Raw genomic sequence first — 12,008 nt, forward strand, 5'->3', positions numbered from 1 at the left:
CTATTGGGTACAGGAATCTAGCATTGTTCCCACGGGTGACGGGAGGTGTTAAGGGAACTCCCCCAGTTTAGGAATTGTACTGCAAATACCCAGAAACAATATAATAAACGTGAGTGATTATGCACATGCAGCGAAACTTGTATGCAGATGTTTTAGTGCAATGGACGGTATGTGCCCCAACGGGCACTTCAGTTTTCGTGCCCCTGTTCTCACATACCTATTTATTCGACTGCATTCCATATCTAAATTCAAATTCCCCCGACCACCAACCCATTCCCACTCACCCATTCACTTTTATATATTTCCTTTACTCAAGGCACCCCCTCCCAATTACTTACTAACCCGTCCAAACAGCATACCACAAACACGGGTACAACCTCGACCATGAATAAATAACACCTTCAGTAAAAAGCCATGTCCTGTTTTCTCATGAAATAGCTTGTAATTTGTCAATACAAAAAATAGGCTTCCTGCTATTGTCAGTGATTTTCACAATCAGTTGTGTGTATTGCTTTCTGTAAAGCAAAGTGTTTTTGTGGTTATTAAAAGTTATTTTAGATACGAGTAGTGTTTTCTGCTCTGAGTAACTGATCTCCGCTTCCTTCAGTGATTCCGCAATGTGTGACTTTTGGCACAGAGAGAGACACCACTAGCAACCCGACTTCCAACCACAGAGAAATCAGAGACGGTCTTTGTGAATAAGGATTAAATACATAATTATGTACTTCTGATTCGAAAAGCAAGTGTTTGCCCGCAAAATGAATCGCATATGTAGTACTGTGCAACATGAAAATGCTTACAATGCAGGAAGCACATTGTCATCCTCAAAGGTGTCAGGTTCCTCAAAATTGCTCAAATACAAGTGCGTCATAAACTTGAAAATGAAATAGATGTAAGTTCAGTACAAATGAGAAACCCACTTACAGATCCAATATCTGAGTCATATAGCACAGAAAATGAAATTAAATGACATAAACACCCCTTAGATGCCCCTTACCCATTGAGCCCCCATTGCCAGTGACTTTTAGGTGTCTGTAAACCAGCTGTTGTTTTGTATACCTTAGATCAGGTGAGAAACATTTGGAAGCCGTGCCTTTTTTGTTGATTTAACAACGACGTCGAGCTCTGAAAAAAGCGGAAAATCTTACCCTGTTTGAACGTAAATTGAAAAGTACTCTCATTCTACATGCCTACTCTTGCACTTACGAGGCGTATTTCTCGTTTAGTTCATTTTTAGGTCTCGCCAGGCGAACGCAGCGCGAAAGCGCTGTCGCCAGCGAGATCTATTGTTGCTGACTTGCCTCGGAAGTGGGACAGGAGATGGGCACGCACAGGGCTTTTGGCGATTGCAGTCTGTGGACGCGCTTGTGGAGACGCACTTGTTTCATTGTGGTATACTTTCTGTTCACCCTAGGTCAGCCGGCGGCGCCCATTGGAGGAGGCAGACCACGTGACCGAGAGGTGCCAATGTTACACTTTACGGGTGTCAAGACCCTGTCAGTGTCTGAAAGAAATATTGGGAAACAAGTCAACAAAACAAAAAAAGAGACCTACTATGACAACACTGCAGTCTACGGTGGTTACCTCTACCAGGGAGTAAATGGTTTTGCTTATAATGCCACTCAGCCGCAGTACCTCCAGCACTCGCCGCTTGCGGAAAGCGAGTACCATCGGCCGGCCTGCTTCCTGCAGTCCCCTGGGCGCGCCCTGCCTCACCACAAAGCCAATGACACCAGTGAGAGTTGTATGAGCAGCCCGTCCTCCACCCGGAGCCACAGGACCAGCACCAGCCCCAAGCGCAAGAGCCGGTGCCGCCGCCCTCCATGTGCCCACCACAGCATGCCGGCCGCAGCCCTGCGTCCACCACCAAGGCCTCCGGCGGCCTGGCGTCGCCCACCGTGCCCAAGCAGACCTTCCTGTGGATGAAGGAGTCTCGTCGGAACCCGAGAAAATGCTCTAAACCATAACTGTGTAAGTTTCGAGAAGGAATTTAGCCAATCAAGAAAGCCACGCGGGTCCGAAAGGATCTGCAGCCGCTCGCCCATTCCCTGGAGTGAATAATTTGATGGAGTCGCCAGTCTACCCGGTCTTCGTCGAAATTTACATTAAAAAACACACAGGGCCACCACAGGGAAACACCACGTACCGTGTCACCGCTCCAGTCGGGCCTGCAGCAAGTTCGGTTTGTAAGGCGGCCGCGGGAGCCCGGCGGATGTGAAAGTAAAAGCAGAATGACCGAAGAAAAGCATCCCCAGGCGGCGCCCGAGGGTACAGCCTTTGAGGAGCTGGGGGGAAAAACAACTGCCCCACCCAACTCTCCGTAGATCCTCTCCACGCGCACCACTGATAATCTAGTTTTAATAAAAACTACAAAGGCTGAACTCTCCCCAACCACGTTTTCCTGAATCCCGTCCGCACTAATCCTCAATTCAGCCAGCCACCTGGTAAGAGTAATGCAAGATTTTTTTTATATTTCCAATCACCCCTCTACTGGAAGCTTTGACTCGTTTCGCACACGTGTACGACTTACACCGCATCGTAGTGTTTTTTTAAGTACTCTTAATACGCTGAAATGGAACATTAGGCTTTTACGCGGTTGTGTCCGTAGGGGAGTGTGAAGAGGCAGCAATGGACGCAAAGGTGACTACTACATGCTTATTAAGATTCTGTGCCCAAAAAGAGGTAAGCTTTTTAAAAATTTAAACCAACTAATTAGCAGATTGATAACTGTCACACCCTGTTCAGCGTGACACAGGCAGACAGGGCCAACAGGCCACAACTGGTGTCAAGTTGACCCTGCCAAATTTCTCAGGTCCATACATGATGTGCGGCTCCAATCCAGGTTTTTTTTTCTTTGAATCCTGGGCCTTGTAGCATAGCTGCCAAGGTTTCTGACTGCTTGTGTGTGATATTTTCATAATTTCAGTCTAATAATGAGTGACATTCAACGACTATGAGTGACACTTCATCACGAGAAAAATCAAGCAACGAAGACAAAGGGAACTTATTAATATCCGAACTTACACCCATTTGAGCAACCGGAAACTGTAAGAAGTGCCAAATGTATGCCACTTAGAGCGACACTTTCTCACAAGGAAAACCAAGCAATGAAGTGCTTTGAAAAGAGCTAAATAGCAGAAATTGCACACTTTTGAGCAATGGGAATCTCTAAAATCTCTTGAAACTAAGCAATACCCCTGCAATGGAAGGTCACTGACTTACAATCTCTTTCTAAGATGACTCTACCGCAGAAAACAATTACAGCGAGATCATTCATCAGAATTCAGACACACCATGAGGACGTTTGCAGAGGGCCTATGCTTAGCCTGACAAATAATCTATTGTGAATCGATACTGTGCTACAGGAACTGAGTAAATGTTAGAAAACAGCGCACCTGAAAATATAATGAAATTAAGAAAAAACATAACTCTGGCTGTCATATAACTAAAATTGGTAGGGCAGCCAAAAAAATCAGCCCACACACCATTTGAAGGAGCAACTAACATCTGTGGACATAAGTGACATCCTAGTAGAAGCGAGGCCTCAATCCAAACACAGCTGAGCATGAATTATACGAGGAAGTGAGAAAGAAGTGAGAAAGACGTGCTAGCAACAGAGACCTGGGGCAGCACCAAGGCAGCACCGCCGACCGGGCTACACCTCACATGATCATACCAGGGCTTGAACATGTCGGCACCAGTGTGACTCTTTCTGCTGTGCCCTCTCTGGAAAACCTAGATGTAAATTGTATTGATAATGGTTTATATTTGGGTTTTCCGTTTTAAATCATTACATTTTAGATTTCTTTTTTACGAGCCTTGGGAGAACGAGAGCAGCAAGCTATACAGGCTCAGTCAGGGCTGTAAAATAAATTATATTTTCAAGTATCTAGTGCCCTTTAAATTACAGAGCTCGGGCCGCCGCGGCACCAACCTGACGAGAGCAGAGCTACAGGCTCAGTCAGGCTGAACATTTAAATGCTATTTTCAAAAAGTAATTCAGACCCAGTGGCGGCTGGTGACATTTGAAAGTGGGGGGGCGTATTTGAAATACTAGCCATCAAACTCCAGCCTGTACCCAGGATTTGCATGCCTAGAAACACTATGGTATAAAGTGGATTACAAAAATGGTTGCCAGTACAACTGAATTTATTCTATTCACACACAACACCACCTTTGCCCCTATTCTCAGTCATATTCCTTGAATCCATTGGCTCCTAGATTCACCAATCACCTGCCACACTCTGTCACCAAGAAGCACCCGCCATGTTGCGTTTCCATATTGTGCACAAGCGCTGATCTTTCTCCTCTGTCTGGACCCAGGCACTCCTGTCTGAGAGGCATCACTCCTGGTCGAGCTCCATCAGTAAGAGTGCACACAGCATGGGATTTGACTCCCCTCTCCTAGACAACTATCAGACTTGGAAATTACATAAGGAAATCTGAAAACGAGAATACTCCAAGGAAAGGGTGTTGTGTACTTAATTTAAAAAGCATTTTCCAAAAAACCCATTAGCTGACAAATGTACCAGGAGCAGAAAGAAATTTCAAAACTGTTGGAAAGGTTCATTAGAACCGCATATTAACCACAGCAAACATCTCCCTTCCTCATTGCACGGCCGACGCCTTTGAATAAATCTTGCACGTGTGACCCCAGTATAGATTTTATTTACAGAAGCGCCTTCTTTCGCTAAAAGAAAATGTACATGCCCACCTGGTGACCACATAACCAGGAGATGTGGTACAGCCTTGAGGAGCGCACATATGAATCAAACACTGGAGTGATTCAAGGGAGGGAGTAATCTTTTGTTTGCACTAAAAAAGTCACACTGGCCTGCAGGCAGTGCTTAAAGGAGAGGGTGAAAATCAGTGACTGCACGTCTCTCTTTTACCTGGCTAAGCACCAATCAGATAGGGTGACCGTTGATACATACACATATAGCAGCTGCCATTGTTCTGAGTGAGCGCGCGAAAAAGTGGGAGAGGAAAAGGATGAGAAGAGCAGTCGCGGCCGGCATGACGGGCGGGTGGGGGGAGAGGGGTTGGAAATGGTGTTGTGCCAGGGGGATGGGGGGAGGAGGGAGGGGTTTGTTTAATTAAAAACTATCATAAAACGTAACTTACCGTCCTCACCTCAGCTTCTGGGGTCCGACTCCCGCCATCTACCGTCCTGCTGCCTTTTCAAATTGCTGCAGGCAGCTCTCATCGCCGCGACATCATCAGGAAGGAAAGCCAGCCTCCCTCTCAGTCCCTCCCCTCCGCCAATCACAAAGCGTGAGGCGAAGCAGAGCGCGCCCCACCAGGGCCATTTTCTCAATGTAGGCTGATGCGTGCAGCAGCATGCAGCAGCATGCATAGAGAAAATGGGAGAGTGGGCGGCCCTGCTCGAGGGCAGGGGGGGAGTGGCTTGCTCACTGTTGGGCATACTGACTGTTTGGTCGGCACCCAGGCCGGCCAAACCGTCAGTATCCACAACAGTGGGCAAGCCACTCCCCCCCTGCCCTCGAGCAGGACCGCCCACCCCCAAACAGGCACTTCTGCTTTCTCGCCGTGCGAGAAGGCAGAAACATAAAATGGTAGTTATTACCATTTATGTTTCTGCCTTCTCGCACCGCGAGAAAGCAGTGGGGCAACGCCCCCACGCCCCAATGGGGGAGCCGCCACTGTTCAGACCTGAGTGGGTCTATGACGAGTCTCCGGCAGTCTCTTTGTAATGAATATTGTCTGTGCAGTCTCTCTGTGATGAAGACTGTGGAACATCCCTTCGGTCCAGTCGCTACAGGCAACAATTAATGGGCGGCACAGGCAGCAATGTGAGCAGTGCACGCACGCAAACCAAACAAGCATTTGCAATGCAATAGGTCTCGCATTATTAAAGTTTGAGCTATTGGCATTGCTAAATAATGCAACACCGATAGCTCAAACTTTAATAATGCGAGACCTATTGCATTGCAAATGCTTGTTAATCTTTTTGGTCAAGTCATTTGGCAGCAAAAGACTGCTGACAGTACTGAAAATGCGTTTTGTAAAATGAATATAACATAACACTATGGCAAAACAGGTCCACAGATCTCTCAGTTTCGAGCCTAGACACAAGTACTGTCCCTTATGTCGTACTGCCAAGCAATGGTGTTCACACCCAGTGTATTTCTCCTAGCGTCCAGGGAGTTTAGCTATACCTACTTGCCATTTGGAGCAGAGAAAATGGACGGGTGTCATATATTGTATTGTAATTGTATTAATATAGCGCTTACTACCCCTCACGAGGGGTCAAAACACTTTTTCGGCTAGTAGCACGCTAGTCCGTTACCCATAAAGGATTAGCGGTGAATTAATATAGTGAAATATGAAAGTGATTTGTATGGTGGATATGTTAGTCAGTTATTTGTATTGAGAAGGATAGTGGAAGGAAAGAAGAGGGAAAAAGGTTTGCATTTATACAGCCTTGCTACTCTTGATGGGGTATTGAAGCGCTTTTTTCGGCGAGTAGCACGCTACATCAGACTTAGAGGCATCTCCTATCTCTTGAACAAGTCCCAAAACACAACATGCTGGCTCACATCTTATTTCAGTTTGCAGTAATCTTTCGCACTGGGGCACTAATAGTAAAGGGTACATTTGCAAGGGCTGAAAGTCCTGACTATCTCCTGTAACTTACTTGGAAATGATCGAAGTTAGGAACAAACAAAGTTTGCCAGAGATATCTGGACTAATAATGTTTGAGGTTTTCTTGACATCCAAATTAATGCAGAGTATTAAATAATAATGGTATCTAATATCCCACTTATTATGGCAATAGGGAAATAGAAACAGGTAATTATTTGTGTTTTTCTTTCCTACAATGGATCTGCTCCTAATGATTATCAGCTAAAGCGGTTGCTGTTGTGAGAGCTGGAAAAAAATAGTTGCATACTTTCTTCCAAGTGCAAGGGTGGAGGATGGGAATATCGAAGCCAGAATATTGATGGGCTACACTATCCTCACCAAAATATCAATGGACAAATACAGAACGGTAAAGTGGTATATCATTTTTATACGTAGATGTGGAGTTACGAATAGTAAATGCTTCCCTCCCTCTGTTCACTTAGTTGATTTTTTGTACCATATTATGGCCACAATATTGCGACCCATCGATATTTATTCTTTGATATTCACTACAACAATCAAGTGCAAGCTGATGCGATACTTCAGGAGCTGCGCAAATTGGAAGAAGTCAGAGTTGATAATTCTAAAGTGCTGTTCTTTCCGGACTATTCCCTTGAAGTGCAGAAACAGAGAGGCACGTTTATAGCAGTCAAAAAGAAAATGGGAGAATTAGATATAAAAAACTCGCTCCTCTTCCCGGCTCGACTCCGAGTGATAAAAGATGGCTCCACTCACTTCTTCAATGAAGCGGAAGAGGCATGGGACTGGCTCGAAGCTGAGGGGCATAGTGTGTCATCAACTAAACGGTATGCTGTCACAAACTCTCATCAAGGCAGCGGCTGGAACTGGCAGAGGCCTCGCAGATGAGCCAGGAAGAACCTGACGCAACTTAAGGCTTCTCCCAACCTAGAGCAGAGACTACGGGAACGTTGTGCTGTTCTGCAGACAGCAGCGACCATGCGAAGAAGCCAAAAAAATAGAGAGAGGGATGCTTCATCACAACGTTCCATGAGTGCGGACAGAACGTCTGCTGTGTGGCTACTGGGCAAAGACTCACAACCATTACCAGAAGAGACGCCCCAAACAGCAGATGACATTATGTAATGCAGGAAAAGATTGTCACAGTAATGTTTAAAAAGTGCCCAGTGAGGTCAGTAGTCCCAGAGAGGCAAATGTAGCTCAGTGGGGTGGAGATCCGACTACACAAATTGTGAACTTACACGCATGTGAGCCTTCTGTCTCCCCCCTCGCTGCCTTCTTTCCCGCAACGGGTCTAGAGGCACTGGAATATAGGCAAGGCAAGGCACAGAGAGCATAAAAAGCCGTAGCTATAGGGCCTGAGCTTTAGTCAGCTCGCAATACACTTGACTAAAGCTACCCCTCCATACACAAAGTACCATAGCACGTGTAGCCAGCAGTTGCCGAGAGGCAGAGTTCAAGGTTTGGGCAGACACACGTTGTCCCTCTGCCCTGTCCCAGTTACACAACACAATGTTTAATCCCCCACATTACATCTCTCGAACACATCATTTGGAATTATGCATAGATTGACCTTGGCTACATGCATGCGCCATCCACCCTCCATATAGGGTAGTAAACCGACTGCCCATACACCTATATCATGTAATTAAAAGATTTCACCGACAATAATAATTACTTGGAATGTCAGGGGTATGCTTACTAAGGGTGGGCGTAGTTCGCGAAGTAGCACTTCGCGAAGCTACGCAAAGTGAAGTTCGCACTACGCGAGCTACGCGTAGCACTTCGCCAACTGCGTAGTAACATGTTCGCACTGTGCAAGATGTTGTTTTCAATGACTGCACAGTGCGGACAAGCAACCGGCACTGTGCAATCATTGAAAATGGCATCTTGCATGGTTCGAGCTGTAGTTTTCTGCTGCTCGAGTAGATTTTTACTCGAGCGGCAGCTTTCTCAACGCGAACTGGTAGTTTCTCATCGCGAGCGGTCGCGAGCATAGGCGACCCCTCGCAATGAGAAACCTGACCTCCTCGCGTTGGGAATCTCGCCGGGAGGTTTATTTTCCATGCTCGCGATCGCCAACTTGATGTTGCTGATCGCGAACAAGGAAAAAGTCTCGCCGGGATGTCATTTTGCTTGCTTGCGGTTGCCAACTGGACGTTGAGGACCGCGAGCAAGCAAAAAATGACCGCAGCACTACGCAACACTACGCTACGCGTGTTCGCACTGTGCTATGTGCAGTTCGCGTAGTGCGAAGTAGCGCGAACTTCGCAAACTACGCGAGCGTAGCGTAGTGCTTCGCCCAGGCTTAATGCTTACGCCAGCGCGCCGGTATGACACCTATGCGTACTTGAAGAGACATGCAGCCCATGTAGCATTTTTACAGGAAACACATATATCGCAAACCGAGAAACACAGACTACAGCTAAAGTGGAGGGGGCAGATATTTGCCACAGGATACTCCTCATACGCGAGGGGAGCGCTAGTGTGGGTCAGACCAGGCACACAATATGTGTCAGAAGTATCGGAAATAGATATCCATGGCCGATTTGCATTGACGAAAGGCAGACTAAATGGCAGACAGATAGTGTTGGGATCCATTTATGCCCCAAACACTGACCAGGCTCCATTCTGGCATGAACTATCAGCAAAGCTGTCCTGATGGTGCAATATCCCGTGGTTATTAGGTGGGGACTACCACACAGTATTAGACACGAATCTGGACAAATCCTTCCCGCCGCTACAACAGACAACTGCTGCATCCAACGCTAAAGGCTTGAGTGAGTAGTTACGGAGATAGGGACTAGCAGATCTATGAAGGATGTTAAACCCACACACATGCCTCTACTCGCACTATTCACACCCACATGGCCTGCGTGTGCGCATAGAGAGATTTGTAGGGAGCATGACTCTGTTGGCAGAATGTACCAATGCGGACTACCTAGGCCGCACCCATTCTGACCACAACCCATATACGATACAGTTGGGTGACGACGAGTTGACGCATATCACTAAAATATGCTGACTGCAGATAGCAGCGTTGGAGGACCCCCCCCTTTAGAGACTAGGTGGGCACGACCATAACAACATATTTTGACACAAACGAAGGATCAGTGACAGACCATGGGGTACTGTGGGATGCATGCAAGGCGGTGATAAGGAGACAGTGCCTGAGTCTGACCTTGAGTATACGTAGGCAGCTGGATCGTGAAGCTAAACAAATTAAAATGGCCTTCTCAACTTTGAAACAGACTTAGCAACGGGCGCTGACACACAGCAAGCTCTTGACAATCAGTGGCAAAAACATGCCAAAGTACTGGAGAGACTGCGCTGTCTGAATTATGCGGCGCACTCAGCCCACACTCACGCCTCGGCTGATAAAGCCGGACGGCTGCTGGCAGGACCGTGCGCAATAACTGACGCTACACTTGAGATCCAGAATGGTTCACTTACTAACGTGACAAGGCGACATACATAATGAATTCACCGCCCACTACGCTGCCATATATAAACCAGTGGTGCAGGCAACTCCGGAAGAACTGGAAGCATATCTGTCCCAGCTACCCATACCGATGGTGGCCAACTCTCAGAGGGCTGAGTTAAATGAATCAATAACACTATTAGAAGTGCAACTACCGATTGGGGCACTGGCCACGGGCAAGGCACCAGGCCCAGATGGGCTGCCTGCAGAATTTTACAAGGCGTACCAAGAAACACTCGCCCCGAAACTGCTTGCACTATATATTAGTGCGCAGGAGACCTCTATCCTACCTCGATCGCTACGCGAGTCCCTACTGGTTTCACTGCCCAAGCCGGACAGGGATACAGAGCTCTTGGGTTCAAACCGCCCATTAGTGCTGCTAAACTCGGATTATAAAATACTTGCCAAGCTACTGGCAAACAGACTGGCTCCAAAAGTCAGGCAACTAGTGCATGGGGATCAAAATGGGTTCATACCAGCGCGCAGCACATCACAAAACTTGAGGCAATTCTTCAGAGTCGTCCATTGCTCTAGAGAGCGCTGGCCACACTCGGGGTGCTTAGTGTTAGACCTGGAAAAAGCGTTTGATACACTTGAGTGGGACTTTTTATTTGCCACCCTAGCAAAATATAACTTGGGCGTTGACTATATGAGGCTAGTTAAACTGCTCTACACATGACCCACAGCGAAGGTCAAGACAGGGCCATATATATCCAAACCTATCCCAATTGGTCAAGGAACATGACAAGGCTGCCCTCTTTCCCTGCTATTGTTCGCACTGGCCATCGAACCATTGGCGGTAGCCTTACACGGTACAATGGAAGACTGGGGAATCCCCCTGGGGGATGGTGTACACGCGGTATCATTATATGCAGACAACTTGCTGATATAGTAGCGCGATCTTTGGCAGCCATGCGTCACAATCGAAAGAGCACTCTCGGATTTCGCTGCTCTGTCCGGGCTGTGCGTGAATGCCTCTACCCCTTTAACGAATTCACCCCAGATCCTGTGCTAACGGTGAATGGCACATCAGTACATTGGCACCAGTCAGCCTTTCGGTACCTAGGGATCCGAATATATTGAGAACCACTGGATCTCCTGGAGGGAAATTACACCAGAGCAGTAACTGCAATCAGATCGCAAATGGCGTTTTGGCGCACGCTACCTATTGCCACAATGGGCAGAGTAGCACTATTGAAAATGGTGGGACTCCCAAGGTTATTGTACCACTTTGCAAACCTGCCTGTATATATTAAGCCGGTTGTGTTCTAATCGTTTGAAGTATATATGAGGCAATTAATTTGGCACGGCAGCCGAAACAGAGTAGCATTGGCCAAGCTTTATTTGCCAGTAGATGGCGGTGGAGTGGCAGTCCCCAACATGGAGCACTATTACTTGGCAGCGCAGCTGCAATAGGTGGCCCGCTGGCTCGGTGAGTGGCAGTTCGCTCATACCGCTTCGCATTAACCGGGCTACACACAAGTGCAGATAGTGACTCTGTTTCATCCTGGTAGAAAAGGAGTGGGTCCCATGGGTGCCACTCAACAGTTGGTGAAAGTGGCATACGCTTGCTTTCAGCGCATCATGTGAGTTACCAAAGAGGTCACCACATATGCACCCTCTCTCCCGATACCGGGTGCACCTCAGCAAAAGCAAGAAACTACAGCAACGGAGCTTCGCACATGGAATGAAGCAGGAATCCAGACAGTAGGGGACTTATACCAATGAGGAAATATGAATTTTTATGGTCAATTGTGTCCCCTATCTTAGACCCCAACGACTCCATGTACATGCTACAAGTACATGTATGTTCCCTCCAGTTCCAGCTATGAAGACGCAAATACATGTGCGTCCAACGCCAACATATCCTCTTTCAGATCCGTCATAAATGGGTCGAATATTC

This window comes from Triturus cristatus, chromosome 1_1 (genome assembly GCF_964204655.1).
Source record: "Triturus cristatus chromosome 1_1, aTriCri1.1, whole genome shotgun sequence".
NCBI classification, from domain to species: Eukaryota; Metazoa; Chordata; class Amphibia; order Caudata; family Salamandridae; genus Triturus; species Triturus cristatus.